The 16,543-nt window shown below is 37.9% G+C and overlaps 1 protein-coding gene and 1 pseudogene across 11 annotated transcripts in view; one reads left to right on the forward strand and one right to left on the reverse strand.

The window, feature by feature from the left end:
* Nucleotides 1-16,543, reverse strand: part of TENM4 (teneurin transmembrane protein 4) — a 2,941,751-nt gene that overhangs the window by 2,138,352 nt on the left and 786,856 nt on the right. The gene's annotated exons all lie outside the window — the stretch shown is intronic.
* Nucleotides 10,979-11,733, forward strand: LOC112865766 (tropomyosin-like; annotated as a pseudogene).

Consider the following 16,543-nt stretch of genomic DNA (forward strand, 5'->3'; position numbering starts at 1 on the left):
CCTTACTTTAAAATCAACCAATCAGGCCCCTCATAATTTGAAACCTCCCCTGTGCTATTTGTCTCTGTCTATAAAAACGCTGTACCAACCCTGATCGAGGCCTCTTGCGTCACTGGCGACGAGTGCGCAGAGGACCAGGTTCGAACCTGCAATAAACGACCCTTGCCGCTTGGCTTTGACTCACGACTCTGGTGGACTTTTGTGGGAGGTTTCGGAACTTCGGGCATTACATTATTATACTCCTACTATGTGCCAGATGCTAGGCTACTTACTGGGGACTCAATGGTGAATAAGAACTCAGTGCTTACCTTTGTGTGCTTATTGCCTAGCAGGAAAAGAAAGATTAAACATAGAAATATGTGATTGATTATTATAATTATTTTAAGTTTCCTTTAAATTAGTTTAAACTGATACTTATAAAATCCAAACTCAGAACTGTCTTCTTATATTCTAAATATACAGAGAAATTTTCTCCTTTCTGATAGGTACCTGATAGAGATGGGCAGGTGGTGGTCTTTTATTCTCTCCAAGTTCAGAGTCATTCATCATAACTAATCTGCTTAGTTATGATATTTTCAGCCAGTAATTCAGATTTTCATGTTTACATTCAATTTTAAACACTATGGAACTATAATGCATCAACATAAATACATACATACATACTAAATATTTTTTAAATGTTGGATACATATTCTCTTAAGTAGCCAAAAGGTCCTGAGGTTAGGTCTCTAAAAGGCACTTTTCAGGAATGAATACCTTCTGGTACTAGAACTAGGTCACACAGATTGATATATTTCATCTTTGTAGCACATTGACTTAATCTGTCCCATCATAATTCCTTTTCTCTGAACCAAGAGGCCCTGTTGGATAAATTTAAGTTTATGAGTAGAATAAGTTTCTGTGATCTGTATTAAAAGAATGGATGGTTATGGTAAAATTTAAAAAAAAATGTATAGTTGGTCTTTGTCTCTGGATCCTGGCAAGAGTTCCTAAAATCTTTGGAACTCTCTGAGTGATAAGAGTTTCTTTTATCATCCATAACAGGTCCCTTTTGACCATATTAGAGTTTATGGTAATGAGGTAACTCTCGGTAGGCCCCTTGATAGCCTCGAGATGGGTTACAGAGGAACCAATCACATGATTAGAAGGTTAGAACTATCAGTTCCACCTGACCCCCAACCTCTGAGGAAGGGAGAAGGGCTGGAGATTGAATTCAGTCACCACTACCCAATGATTTAATCAATTGTGCCTATGTAATGAGACCGTTAAAACCTCTGAAACAATGAAGTTTGAAGGAGCTTACAGGTTGATGAATGGAGAGTTGTAAGAACTCCTAAATTTGTAGCAAGCTAGGCAGAGTGCAGGTAGCATAAGGACCCCATTTCCTGCTGACATCTAAAATATAGGCAGTCTTGTGGAATTAAGCTCCCTTGGTTCTGCACTAACTCCAGGTTGTTAGTGTCAGAATTAAATTGCATTGTAGGACACCTAGTTGATATTAGAGAATGGGAGAACTGATTGATGTTGGAAAGATATATTTCAATTGTTTTGAAGAAACACACAATAGTACTAAGAGTCTGACTTGGTTTTGCCAAAGGGCCATCACCTTAAATAGCTTCAGTTCTAGTTCTGGCATTTAGAATTTGTGTGACCTTGAACAGATTACCTGATTTCTTGAAGGTTCTATTTCCCTATCCATAAAACAGAAGCATTCATAACAGGATTGTTAGAAAGATTAAAATAGTAACTGTAAAAATAAGCTTTTTTTTCAATAGCTGACACCTAGTTAAGTATTTAGTCATTTTTAATCTCACTCCCTCTTCTTTTCCTTTCCCTCAAATTTAGTTCTAGAACAAACTATTTAGTAATAGATCAGAAATCCAGTATGGTTCTAATTATACTTTTTACACTCCAGAAATTCCAGTATTTCTCTAACAATGGATGTCTTCTCTCAGGCAGTTTACAGCTGTGGATCAGACCATCTAGTAGGCAACATGTCCCAGTTTGGGGTTTGGGAAATATAGTTACCACTCCAGATTACATGGTGATTAAAATGCAGGAGACAGTGCAAGACAATACTGAATTCATTAACATTTACAACATATTAGCTATGGGATTATTTCCAGGGGCAAGAGCCAGGAAAAAAGGGGTTGAGCATTTGCTTCTAATAGGAGGTAGAGGTACCTTTAAGGTTTAACCACTAAAGTTCTAACAAACCAGCTTCTCTGATAAGGCAGACCAGCCAGCCTCTGCGTGTTTTGCAATTTTCAATACACAGTTCCGCTTTCACACTTCAATAATTCATTTTCTAGCACTTAGAATCCAGAAACCTGCTCTCACTGATGTAGCTAAAATGTAAGGAACAGAGTTTAATAACCAACATCTCTACTTATCTCATCTCATTCTCCAGTAAATTGTATTGGAAAACATGTGTAAATAGTACCAAGCAAACAGAGCATTTATGGTCTCCTTTAATTTTTTTTTTTCAACGTTTATTTATTTTTGGGACAGAGAGACACAGAGCATGAACGGGGGAGGGTCAGAGAGAGAGGGAGACACAGAATCGGAAACAGTCTCCAGGCTCTGAGCCATCAGCCGAGAGCCCGACGCGGGGCTCGAACTCACGGACCGCGAGATCGTGACCTGGCTGAAGTCGGACGCTTAACCGACTGCGCCACCCAGGCGCCCCTTATGGTCTCCTTTAGAATGTGTTCTATTTGAATTCTAGATTTATAGAGGTAATAATTTTATAGAGGTAACAATTTTCCATAACAAAAATGCAAAACTTTCTAAAATGAAAATTCTAATACTATCATAGAATTGTAGAATCTTCAGACTTACATTCAAATAGAACAAACATACGTGGAGTACCCAATTTCTCCTCGTAGTATGCTGAAAGGTTTCAATCTCTGTGTGGCAGGTATTATCACTCTCATTTTGCAGACAAAGCCCCTTAGAATACTAGAGGTTAAATTATTTTCCTATGGTTGGAGTAAAAATAGAGCTTGGAAAATCCAAATAGACTTGAATGCTTCTCATGTTCAAATATGAACAATCATTAGATATGTCAAATTAATAAAATAATCTAAAAAGGTCCTCCTTCCAATGATCTTAAATTTTAGAAAATAAAACAAATATCTCAGAGCATATGAGGTGCCCTTTAAGTGCATGGGTGTCATACACATTATCAGATATTTGTTTTTCAAAATTTATTTAGTGATATTTAGATACATTAAGCAACAATCACAATTCCGTTTGACTGGTAGCCAGCATGGCTCTAACCTAATCCAGGCGAACTACAGCTGGGTTAAGAACTTAAGACCATCATCAATATAAGCTTAAACTGTGAAGGCCACCAATATTTAAAAGGCCCATGACAAAACTTTCTTCAATGTGTCTCCAATGACTTAAAGGTGATGTTAAGGTACATGGGCAATCTCATGAATATTAAGAATTTTGTTCATGATGTAGTAATAAATCATTACTTATTTGGTATTAAGGCAAATAACAATCGCAATCATAACAGCTAACAATGATTAAGCAATCTCTTTGTGCTAGACACTCCGATAGTTAATTTACATATTTTACATATTTCAACTCCAGATCTATATAAACATTGTTAACGTCTGCCACGGTCTAACAATTTTACAGATGAGGATACCAATGCTCAGAAAAGTCAAGATACTCTGCTAGCAAGGACCTGAGCTAGGATCCAAACTCAAGTATGTTGGACACCAAAGGCAGAGCTTCACTCCTCACTGCCACTGTTGAATATTTGAAAAGATTAGAGCAGACTTTAACAAAGTAGTGTCATTCATCCCTAGCCAAACAGAGCTCTTCATCAGATGTCCAGCAGATTAAAAACCTAAAATATGGACTGTGACATCAATGGCATTCTGACCACCAAAGATTAATGCTTCCTTTTCATAATATGAAAAGTCAGCCACAGACTGCATTTTGTCAGCTCCCTTGAATCTAGAAATCGGTCTAAGTCCTGACCAAGTAATACTGATAGAAGAGATGTACAACATTTCCAGGCCTGGTCCAGCCTCCTGAGTGATGCTTCATTGTGTCTCTTTTCTTTATGCTAGTTTTCTATCAAACTCCAAGATGATCTTGGAAGCCAAATGTTGAAAGGGAAGAATCTCTTTTGGTTAGGTCCTTCAAGCACAGTAACTGTCCTTTATTCCTACCTTATACTGTCTGGTCTCTAGATGATTGAGAAATAACTTCTATTATATCAAACCACTAAGACTTGGGATTTTCTCTCTTGGAGTAGTTTGTGATAACTGATAAAGATTATTAGATATGCATAATAGTTCCAGTAATGTGGCCACTCAAATCTACAAACATCAAATTAGTCTTGTAGAAGAGCAAAATATTACAATAGCTTTAGTTCCATTTCACTTTTAGAGAAGAATTTTAACTTTGGTTAATGATGGAAGGAAAAAAAGAAGTGTTACTTTGGAATGCAGTACGGCTGCACCTTTCGCTGGTGCTTCACAGAACCACTAGTTTTAATAAGAAACCATTCATTTTCAGAGTCCTTGAGGCCAGAAAGCAGTAGAGTTTGTTTTAGTGGTTGGAGATGAAGTAAAATATCAAAAGAAATGATAAAATGTGATAATGACATTTCACTGTTTTCAGTTTAAAAAAACAGGAATATTTTGAGTAAAACTTAAAAAGTCAAAGTTAACTATACAGTTGAATCTTTCTCTTTTCTGTTTCTCTAACCACCTTGAATATAGATAAAAAATGTTGACCCTGATAAAAATATTGCCTACCATCTACTACAAACCTTTTATATTTTAAAAAAGTATTGCTACATACTCTGCATATTCTTGTCACAATAATATTCAAAACAGCACCATAAAATAAGCCTTATCCATTTTATAGTTAGGGAAATCAACTCATGACACAAAATGCTCATGGTCATATGGCAGACATGGATGGGAACCGGGGCACATGTGCTTAGTCATCCTCCTCTACCCACAATATTTCAGGCTTCTATCTCCAACAACCTGTTGGCTCTACTCTCTATTTTTGTCTGTGACTGTGTAAATGGTAAAACTAATATGATTATCAAGCTGCCCCCTACTTAGCCACTCTACAGAATCTGACTCTGCTGGAAATTCCCTCTTTTGGCTTACCCAGCACCATCATCTTGTTCCTTTCTTAACTGTGCCTAATCCTGGGCTTCCTTCCCTCCTGTCTGCCCTAAAAGACTTGATCTACTGCTCTCCTTACTGGTAAAATTTCAGTTTTCAGTTCCCCATGTGGTTCCTCAACACATGAAAAAAGTTCCCCCAGTAGACTGTTGTTACGGAATTTATGTTCGGGGCTCATATATTCTTAGAGAAGAAACACATTTTATTCTTTATGGAAGTCTGTATTTTATGTTGCATACTTATGCAAAGGACATGTTCTGTATAAATCTTACAAATGAAAATGTGAATATGAACATGCAAATCTGGTAACAACTGTGAATTGAGATATAAATAGAGGAACAAATACATGAAACATTTCTTCAAGGCAGGAAAAATAGATCAAGGGAGACAAAAAAGATTTGCTTCAGTGCTTGGGACCTTGTTTTCTGCCAAAGTCAAAAAATATAAACAACAGTATTGACTTTGTAAGGTCAAAGTTACTGGGTTTTAAACAAAATGACTACAGTGGAAGGAATATTTTTTTGATGTGCATCAAAAAAGAAAAAGTAAACATACCCCTCAGAATAAAAGCTGAAGCTTGTCAATCATTAGCATTTTAATCTTTAGACACATGAAACTATTTATAATTTAAAAGTATTCTGTAGGATTACTAGTAGAGGCAACAAGCATTTATCAAGACCTTACTATGTTTCAGGAATTTTACTAGATTAATCATCACAAAAGCTCTTTGAGGAGAATTATATATTTGTTTGTTTCAATTTAAAGTCCAAAAATTTGTGCCTGAGAAGTAGGTGATCTTCACAAAAGTCTTAAAGCTGGTGAGAGGTACGACCATGATTTAAAATTAAGTCTGTCTACAAACAAAAACTAAAGGAGTTCATGAACACTAAACCAGCCCCGCAAGAAATATTAAAGGGGACTATTTGAGTGAAAAGGAGAGGAGAGACCAAAGTAACAGTAAAAGGTAGGAAACACAAAATCAGTAAAAATGAATATTTCTGTAAAAAAGCAGTCAAGGAACTCACAAAATAAAAGGATATAAAATATAAAAACATATACCTTAAACAAGGGGAGGAGAGGAGTAAATAATGGGTTAAAACTTAAATAAACATCAAGTATAGACTACTATATGCAGAATAGGTTATATGCAAATCTAATGGTAACGATATATCTAACACTACTAATATATATGCAAAGAATAAAGAGAAAGAACAGGACTCCTGGGTGGTTCAGTCAGTTAAGCATGCGACTTCTGCTCAGGTCATGATCTCTTGCCTCATGGGTTTGAGCTCCACATCAGGCTCTGTGCTGACAGCTCGGAGCCTGGAACCTGCTTCAGATTCTGTGTCTCCCTCTTTCTCTTGGCCACTCCTCCACTTGTGCTTTCTCTCCCTCTCCCCACCCCCCGCCTCTCTCTCTCAAAAATAAACATTAATTTTTTTTAATGAATACAGAGCATTCCTAATACATAATAAAGAAAAACAGCAAAACATGGAAGAAAGACAAGTGAGGATAAGAAATAATCTTCAGAAACAATAACAAAACAAATAATAAATTGACAATAAATATATATTTACCAATAATTACTTTGAATGTAAATGGACTAAATGCTCCAATCAAAAGACATAGGGTGATAGAATGGATAAAAAACACAAACAAAAACAAACAAGATCCATGCATATGCTGCCTATAAGAGATTCATTTTAAACCTAAAGACATGTACAGATTGAAAGGCAGGTGGAAGTTGAAACACCTATCAAGCAAATGGATGTTAAAAGAAAGCTGAAGTAGCAATACTCATGAGACGAAACAGACTTTAGAACAAAGGTTATAACCAAAGACAAAGAAGGACACTATATAATAATAAAGGGGACAATCCAATAGGAAGATATAAGAATTGTAAATATTTATGCTCACAAGGTGAAAGAACCCAAATACATGGAACAGTTAATAACAAACATAAAGGAAGTAATCAATAATAATAGGGAACTTTAACACCCCACTTATATCAATGTACAGATCATCTAAACAGAAACTCAACAAGAAAACAATGGCTTTGAAAGACACCCTGGACCAGATGAATTTAACAGATATATTTGGAACATTCCAATCTAAAACAGCAGAACATACAATCTTACCAAGGAACCAAGTGCACAAGGAACATTCTCCAGAATAGATCACATACTAACTCACAAAACAAGCCTCAACAAAGCCAAAAAGATAATAGCCGTACTATGCATCCATTCTGGCCACAATGCTGTGAAACTAGAAGTCAACCATAAGAAAAAAATCTAGAAAGACCACAAATACATAGAAGTTAAATAACATGCCACTAAACATGGGTCAACCAGGAAATAAAAGAAGAAATAAAAAGTTCATGGAAAAAAATGAAAATGAAAACTCAATGGTGCAAAACCTTTCAGGTGCAGCAAGAACAGTTCTAAGAGGAAAGTATACAGCAATAAAGGCCTACCCCAAGTGGCAAGAAAAATTGCAAATAAATGACCTAAGTATTCACCTGGAGGAGCTAGCAAAAGAACAAACAAAACCTAAAACCAGCAGAAAGAAGGAAATAATAAATATCAAAGCAGAAATAAATGAAGTAGACTCTAAAAAACATGACAAACCAAAATAGAACAGATCGATGAAGCCAGGAGCTATTTCTTTCAAAAAAAAAATCAATAAAATTGATAACCCTCTAGCCAGATTTATCAAGAAAATAAGAGAAACGACCCAAATAAATAAAATTGACAATGAAAGAGTGCTGATGCTGGAAGCCAAGCTATCCCAGCCTGAGTGGCAGGGCCCGGGCTGTGGACGGATTGGTGACTGCAGGGCGGCCTGCCAACAGTGTAGCTTCTTGTCCTCCCGCTTTTAGGTAATTTGGCCTTAAAAGTACCTGGGGTATTGTCTGTTGGGGAATCCTCGGCAGGCCCCCTGGGAAAAGAACCATTAGGGAAGAAAATAAGGCTCCGCAAGAAATTGTGCGGCCTTACGTTTAGCCCTTACCATCCTCTATGGAGACTCCTCTACTTACAGGAAGGATGATAGCCTCATACCTTTGCCAGCAAAGAGGGCCTGTAAAGGAGAGACATATGGATTTGAAAGCCCCACTCTGGCAACTAAGGAGTGTATCTCTGGGCACAGGTGACTTTAATCCCTAGGCCCACCTGGCCCCCCGGAGGCATTCCTGATGATGACTGAACCTAGTCGGTTAAGCTACAGAATGGTTCTTTGGTTCCTAGGTGCATTGTCTCTCTGAGAATGTATGAGGCATGGGTTTCTAAGGCCTTTCAGCCCCTTTCTGGCACCTCGGACCGAGGCAAACACATTGTTCTTCTGGCCTCATGTGGTTAGGAGGTCATGTCCCTGTAACTGTTCCACTTGAGGTGCTGAGAAATGGAGGGCCTTTCACGAGAACAGCAAAGCAAATGCTTTGTAGATTATAGATAAACGCAGATGCAGAATGGAATAATGTAAGAAATTAATCTATAATCAAAGGGTATGCAGGAAAGTTAGGGGAAAATTGCCATGTTATTTCTTAAAGGTTGTTTATACATAGGAACATTTTCAAAATTAGGTAATGTTAGAAAAACATAGATGACGTATGCTACAAGGAAATCATAGCATATATAATGCCACGTTTACTACAATAAATTGGCCAGTTCAACACACTGCTGTTGTCTGTGTCCATTTTTATTTTAGTTTTAGTTTTTTATTTTAGTTTTTATTTTCTAGTTTTTTATTTTAGTTTTGTTTTATTTTCACTGACCCCGTTCTTCCTTCGGGAACCCCTGGTTGCTGGAGCTGGTCTCCGGCAAAAGAGAAGAAATAACCAACACCCTGGAAATAAAAACAATTATAAGAATGTTATGAAAAACCATACCCCAACAAATTGGATAACCAAGAAGAAATGGATAAATTCCTAGAAACATAAACTACCAAAACTGAAACAGGAAGAAATAGAAAATTTGAACAGACTGATATCCAGCAATGATTCAAAAAACTTCCAACAAACAAACAAAAAAAATCCAGGACCAGATGGCTTCGCAGGCAAATTCTACCAGACATTTAAAGAAGATTTAATACCTTATCTTCTCAAACTATTCTAAAAAAATACAAAAGGAAGGAAAACTTCCAAATTTATTACATTGACACCAAAGCCAGATAAATACAGCACACACACAAAAGAGAACTACAGCATAATACCCCTGATGAAGACAGATATAAAAATCCTCAACAAAATACTAGTAAAATGAATTTCAACAATACATTAAAAAAATCATTCACTGTGATCAAGTGGGATTTATTCCTGGGTTACAAGGGTGGTTCAATATTTGCAAATCAATCAATGTGATATAACACATCAATAAGACAAAGGATAAGAACCATATGATCATTTCCATTAGATGCAGAAAAAGCATTTGACAAAGTACAACATCCATTCATGATAAAAACCTTCAACCAAGTAGGTTTAGAGGGAACATAGCTCAATATAATAAAGGCCATACATGAAAAACCCACAGCCAACATCATCCTCGATGGGGAAAAACTGATAGCATTTCCTATAAGGTCAGGAACAAGACAAGGATGTCCACTCTCTCCACTTTTATTCAACACAGTATTGTATTTGCTAGCTACGGCTAAAAGACAACAAAAAGAAATAAAAGGCATTCAAGGCATCCTACTTTTCCAAGGTAAGGAAGAAGTAAAACTTTCACTATTTGCAGACGACATGATACTGTATATAAAATATCCAAAAGACTCCACCAAAACAACTCCTGGAACTGACAAATGAATTCAGTAAAGTCACAGGACACAAAATGAATCCACAGAAATCTGTTGCATTTCTATACACCAATAATGAAGCAGCAGAAAGAGAAATGAAAAAAAGATCCCATTTTCAATTGCACCAATAAGAATATATCTAAGAAATAAACATAACCAAACAGGTGAAAGACCTCTAGTCTAAAAACTATAAAACACTGATGAAAGAAACTGAAGACCACACCAAGAATTGGAAAGACATTCCATGCTCATGGATTGAAAGAACAAATATTGTCAAAAATGTCTATACTACCCAATCAATCTCATCAAAATACCAAAAGCATTTTTCACGGAACTAAAACAAACAATCCTAAAAATTTGTATGGAAGCACAAAAGACTCCGAATAGCAAGGCAATCTTGAAAAAGAAAAGCAAAGCCAGAATCATCACAATGCCGACTTCCAGTTACACTATAAAGCTACAGTGAACGAAACAACATAGTACTGGCACAAAAATAGGCACACAGATCAATGGAACAGAATAGAAAACCCAGAAATAAACCCACAACTGTATGGTCAATAATCTTCCACAAAGCCGGAAAGAATATCCAATGGAAAAAAGATAGTTTCTTCAACAAGTGGTGTTGGGAAAACTGGTCAGCAATACGCAAAAGAAAGAAACTGGACCACTTTCTCTCACCATCCACAAAAATTAATTTAAAATGGATTAAAGACCTAAATGTGATACCTGAAACCACAAAAATCATAGAAGAGAACAGAGGCAGTAATGTCTTTGATATCAGCCATAGTAACTTTTCCTAGATAGGTCCCCTGAAGCAAGGGAAACAAAAGCAAAAATAAACTATTAGAACTAAATCAAAATAAAAAGCTTCTGCACAGTGAAAGAAATAACAAAACTAAAAGAGAACCTACTGGCGTTCTAGTATTTCAGGGTGGAATGGGTGGAAGTGGGGGTAAGAAGTGGCTGCAGTGTGGATGGAAGGAGGCCAGAAGCTGAGAGCAAGCATGGGCTGGGTGGGCACCATGGTAGGGATCACCACCATGTAGGCGGTGAAAGGCAGGATCTACGTTCTGCAGCAGCAAGCAGGTGATACAGAGGAATGGGCGGAGAACCTGCAGTGGGAAGTGGAGGAGGAAAGGTGGCCAAGAGCAGGCTGAGGCTGAGGTGGCCTCCTTGACCCCTAGGATGCAGCTGGTTGATGAGGAGCTGAACAGTGCCCAGGAGCACCTGGCAGCTGCCCTGCAAAAGTGGAGGAAACTGAGAAAGCTGCTACTCAGAGCAAGAGAGGTATGGACGTTATTGAAAACCTAGCCTTAACATATGAAGAAAAGATGGAACTCCAGGAAATCAACTCTAAGAAGCTTAGCACATTGCAGAAGAGGCAAATCTAAAGTCCAAAAAGGGGGCTCAGAAGTTGGTGATTATTGAGGAGCACGAGGAATGACCTGAGCTGGCATAGTCTCGTTGCCAAGACATGGATGAGCAGATCAGACTGATGGACCAGAACCTGAAGTGCCTGAGAGCTACTGCAGAAAATTACTCTCAAGCAGAGGACACATATGAAGAGGAGATAAATATTCTTACAGATAAACTCAAGGAAGCAGAGACCCGTGCATGATGAGTTTGCTGACAGGTCAGTGGCCAAACTGGAGAAGACAACTGATGACCTGGGAGATAAGCTGAAATGCACCAAAGAGGAACACCTCTGTACACAAAGATGCTGGACCAGACTCCGCTTAACCTGAATGAGAGGCAGAGCAGCCCAGTCCTGCTCTGACACTGCTCCTCCCTCTCAGCCCGACTCCTCCTAAGGCTGAAGCTGGCCTTGAAACTGAGAGCTGATGTTTAACTGGAAGGCTGCTTTCTCCTTTTGCCACCTCTCCCACCCCAACCCCTGTGTCTTTTTCGCCAAACTGTCTCTGTCTCTCCCCAGGCATTCCAGTTGGGCTTCAAGCTGAGCACCCTGGGGACAATGTTTTTTTGCAATGTGTGCACAATGAAAAGTGTCTTTAAAAGCATGTTGTGATGTACACACTTTGTAATTACCTTTTTTTCTGTTGATGTAGTAACCATTTGTACAACATCCAAATAATTCCACAGTTCTGAGGCAGCAGTCTAACCCCTTCCTCACATTTGGAAAGAAATTTTTCAGCTTAACACATACTGCCCTCTCCAAATTTATTTTGAAACTTCACTTCTTTAGGGTTGGGGCACATTGGCCACCCCGTCTGGCTGAGAACTCTCTCTACAGTCTGTGGGCTGGTAATATGCTGATCTTTTAAGTTTCTTTCCCTGCCCAGTTCCCCTTTTTGGTGAGGTTACCATGAGGTCTGTTAGGTGTTTATCCTGCAGCTTATTGGCTTAAAATGCATTCTCCTTTGGTTTGTTCTCTGTGGCACTGATTGAGAGAAAGAAACCAATAGTAAAACTGTTTTGATACAATTGTCTTTTTGAAATAAAGAAACAGTCCCTCCAACCCCCCCCAAAAAAAAGAAAAGAAAAGAAAAGAAAAGAAAAGAAAAGAAAAGAAAAGAAAAGAAAGGCAACCTACTGAATGGGAGAAGATATTTGCAAGTGATTTATCTCATAAAGGGTTAGTATCCAAAATATTTAAAGAATTTATAAAACTCAACACCTAAAAAACAAATAATCCAATTAAAAAGTGGGCAGAAGGCATGCACAGACATTTCTCCAAAGACATATAGATGGCAAGCAAATACATGAAAAGATGTGCAACATCACTTACCATCAGAGAAATGCAAATCAAAACTACAATGAGATACCACCTCACACCTGTTAGAACAGATGAAATTAACAACACAAGAAACAGGTGTCAGTGAGGATGTGGAGAAAGGGGAACCCTCCCACACCATTGGTAGGAATGAAAACTAGTGCAGCTACTCTAGAAAACAGTATGGAGGTTCCTTCAAAAGTTAAGAATAGATTTACCCAATGATCCCGCAATTGCACTCTTGGGTATTTACCTAAAGAATACAAAAGCACTAATTCAAAGGGACATAGGTACTCTTATGTTTATAGCAGCATTGTTTGTAATAGTCAAGATATGGAAGCAACCTAAATGTCCATCGATAGATAAATGGATAAAGAACAAGTGTCTGTGTATGTATATATGTGTACATGGTCTGGAGACTTTATATATATATATAAAATCTACTATGTGTGTGTTGTCTGTGTGTGTGTACAGAATATTATTCAGTATAATACACACACACAGAATATTATTCAGCCATATAAAAGAATGAAATCTTGTCATTTGCAAGGACATAGAGCTAGAGAGTATTATGCTAAGTGAAATAAGTCAGTCAGAGAGAGACAAATAGCATATGATTTCACTCATATGTGGAATTTCACTCATATTTGGAAACAAAACGAACAAGCAAAGGGAAAAAAGACACAACTTAAGAAACAGTCTCTTAATTTTAGAGAACAAACCAATAGTTACGAGAGGGGAGGGGGATGGAGGGATGGGTTAAATAGATGATGAGGATTAAGGAAAGCACCTATCCCAGTGAGCACTGGGTGAGGTATGGAATTGTTGAATCGCTGTATTGTACACCTGAAACTAATATAACACTCTATGTTGACTAACTGGAATTAAAATAAAATAAAAATATGAAATCTAATATGGCTAAACATTGTAATTTTAAATAAAATCAGTCTTAAAATTTCATCCTCCAAAGGCTGTATTTACGAAACCGATCATATGCAAATTTTACAGAGTACAACCTTACAATCCTGTTGGTGGACACTATGAATGCCTAGATTTAAGATGAGACAGATTTATCTCACTTCCACAATCAACTTCTGATAACTTTGCCATCCATGGATTTCATACGACTAATCTAGTTTTACCATCAGTTTGCATCCAATATGAATTATGGATTCCGATGGCATCATATCACCTTCAAAATAATGAAAGCATAGAACACAGGATGAGAACATGACATGTGGGGCCAGATCTGCATGGGTTAAGACCCTTAGTTCCTTGTTCTAAATGTGACCTTGGACAAGTGACTCTATCCTTTGGTGCCTCTGTTTTAAGACCTATAAAATGGGGATAATCATAGTTCCTAACTCATAGAACTGTTACAAGAATCTAGTAACTATATAAGCAATATACTTGGAACATCGGTCTGCATATAGTAGGTATTAGAGTTTAATTATTCTTATTACCTCTTCCAGTTCTTTCCATTACCTCCTCTATACACAAACAGTATATCCCTGGCCTACAAAATTAGTTGTGGATTACTGTGGACTCTGAGTTCTATAACACTATGCCTTTGAGTGATTTGTTCCCTCTGCCTTAAAATTCTCTCCACAGTTTCCAGGCCTTGGAAGACTCTTACTTTTCCATCAGACCAAAACTACTTTCACCTTATCTCACATTTCCTTGATTATTTTTGGCATGATTAATTACTGTAACTTACACAGCATCCAGGGACTCTGCTTTTAGAATATTTGATATAATTAAAAATACTCAATGACATATCTGTTTTCACTCCTAAGCAAAATTGTTTTCGATGACAAGAATGAAATTGCATTAATTTCTACACTTTCAAAAAGTGGTGTTCTTATGGTAGACATTAATAAATAAGTGTATTTTGAATAAATGAATGAATGAATGGCAACATCAATGTGTTTAAAAACAACATAAGGGCTGCTCTCATGCCAGGTGGGAACCTCACTATACTGTTTTTTTGAAGTTCTTGCAATAAGTCTGCCTTTCATGCAATACAACATGATTAATGGGGTCATTTTAATATGTTAGCAATTAAGTCTTCGGGTATGGTCTGGATCCTACTCTATAATCAAGCATATTATAATAAGACTTCAGGATATTTGAAACAGGGCTATAAAGAGTAAATCACATTTTTTTGTGAAGAGTAAAATTCTTATTTATGTGGAAGACTAGGGAAAGGGAAAAGAGGGGGAAAAATAAGATTAGCTGCTTTCTTACATTATTGAGTGTCACACCTGCTCTCAGGACCTTCACAATGAGTCTCTCATTTCTCATTCAATTTTTATGTGAGGTTAGGTTGTATCCCACATCACAAAGTTATAGGGATATTTTTCAAATTTTATTTTTGCAATATTCTGCAAACGTTCCTCCTGTGTGTTTGCATTTGTACATATGTGTGTAGTCAGGTTTTCTGAGGTGTAATTTATACACTCCAAAGGCTTTTGTGTTTTCTATCACTTTTCCCCATAAATAGGGTGACCACAAGTATCAGTTTGCCTGGTGTTTCTGGTAGGTTTCCCTGAGCAGCAAACTTGGAGATGGACTATGGATGCTAGAGTGAAAGATACTGACTAGACAGTATCCTGGGATTTACATTTGTGGAAGGGAAGGGAAAGAAGCAGCACTGGACAGAAGGAAAGGAGGAGCTGCAATGAACCTCAGTGTAGCTCCAGCCAATCTCATAGGAAGCTCTGAAGCTGAGTAGACCCTACAGAATTGTCCTGAGTTGAAGATGGCAAGCCTTTATATCTCCTCCGCACCAACACACACACACACACACACACACACACACACACACACACACACACACACACTGGATCAGTTATTGGTTGCTCTGAAAAAGGAGTGTGATGGTGGGTAAAGTGACTTCCCTACACTGAGTCCATCTCCCTTAAGGGGGATATGGGTAGCATATCACACTATCTACCACGCCTGCTTGTTCCTGGCTTATGCCCATTGTCCCAATGTATTTATGAATAGTGCCCCCCTTCACACTCAAGATTATCCTAATTTGAACAACAATCCCCTACCCTTAAATCATGTCTCCTGGACATTACAAACCTGGGGGAAAGGAGGTGCAAAGGAAGAGGGATATTCTGGAAGGAAAGAAAGAAAAAACTGAACTCATAAGTCCTTTTAACCATGAGGGAATATAGGCAAGAAAAAGAGATAACAAAAGGTCAAAGAGGAGTGAGTCCTCACTTTTTCTTTCTTAGTGTGAAACTTAGAGGAGAAGAGAGTAATAGAACTATCCAGAGTTATGTTTCTGGTGACACCTGAGAATATGAGCGGTACAGAGATCTATGGGTAGCTTGTAGCATCAAGTGTCTAGAAGAAGCTCTGGGTGTGGCATCTTCAAGAAGGTATGGTGCTACAGCATGAAGCGACAGCAATGTGAATGTGTCTAGATAGGTGGACTGTGGCAGCTCTATCAGATCCCACAGCATGGAGTGGGATGTGCACAAAAAATAGGAATCTGTGCATGTCCTAGCATGAGGATACCAGAATCTAATAGAGCTATAAAGATCCCCTGAGGGAGCAGGGAGACTTCATAGGCTCTCACTCCAGCAGGGCGTGTCATCACATTGGGGCAGCAGACCAGATAAGCCACTGTGCAGCAAAAAGCAAGGAGAATGCAGAAAATACAAAGTAGAATATTATAATATTCATGGATTCTATCCACATCCTCATACCTATTTTGGCTTAACTGGCTTATTAGTCTGAAAGGAGAAACAGGTTTGTGAGGCAGAGCCCTTTCTTCTTTCTATTGGCAGCAGCTACTTGCTGGTTGCGCCAGAGCCTCTGTGTCAGTAGGTCAGTCCATCTC

The sequence above is a fragment of the Puma concolor genome, chromosome D1 (genome assembly GCF_028749965.1).
Source record: "Puma concolor isolate L17-30 chromosome D1, mPumCon1.1.hap2, whole genome shotgun sequence".
NCBI lineage: Eukaryota > Metazoa > Chordata > Mammalia > Carnivora > Felidae > Puma > Puma concolor.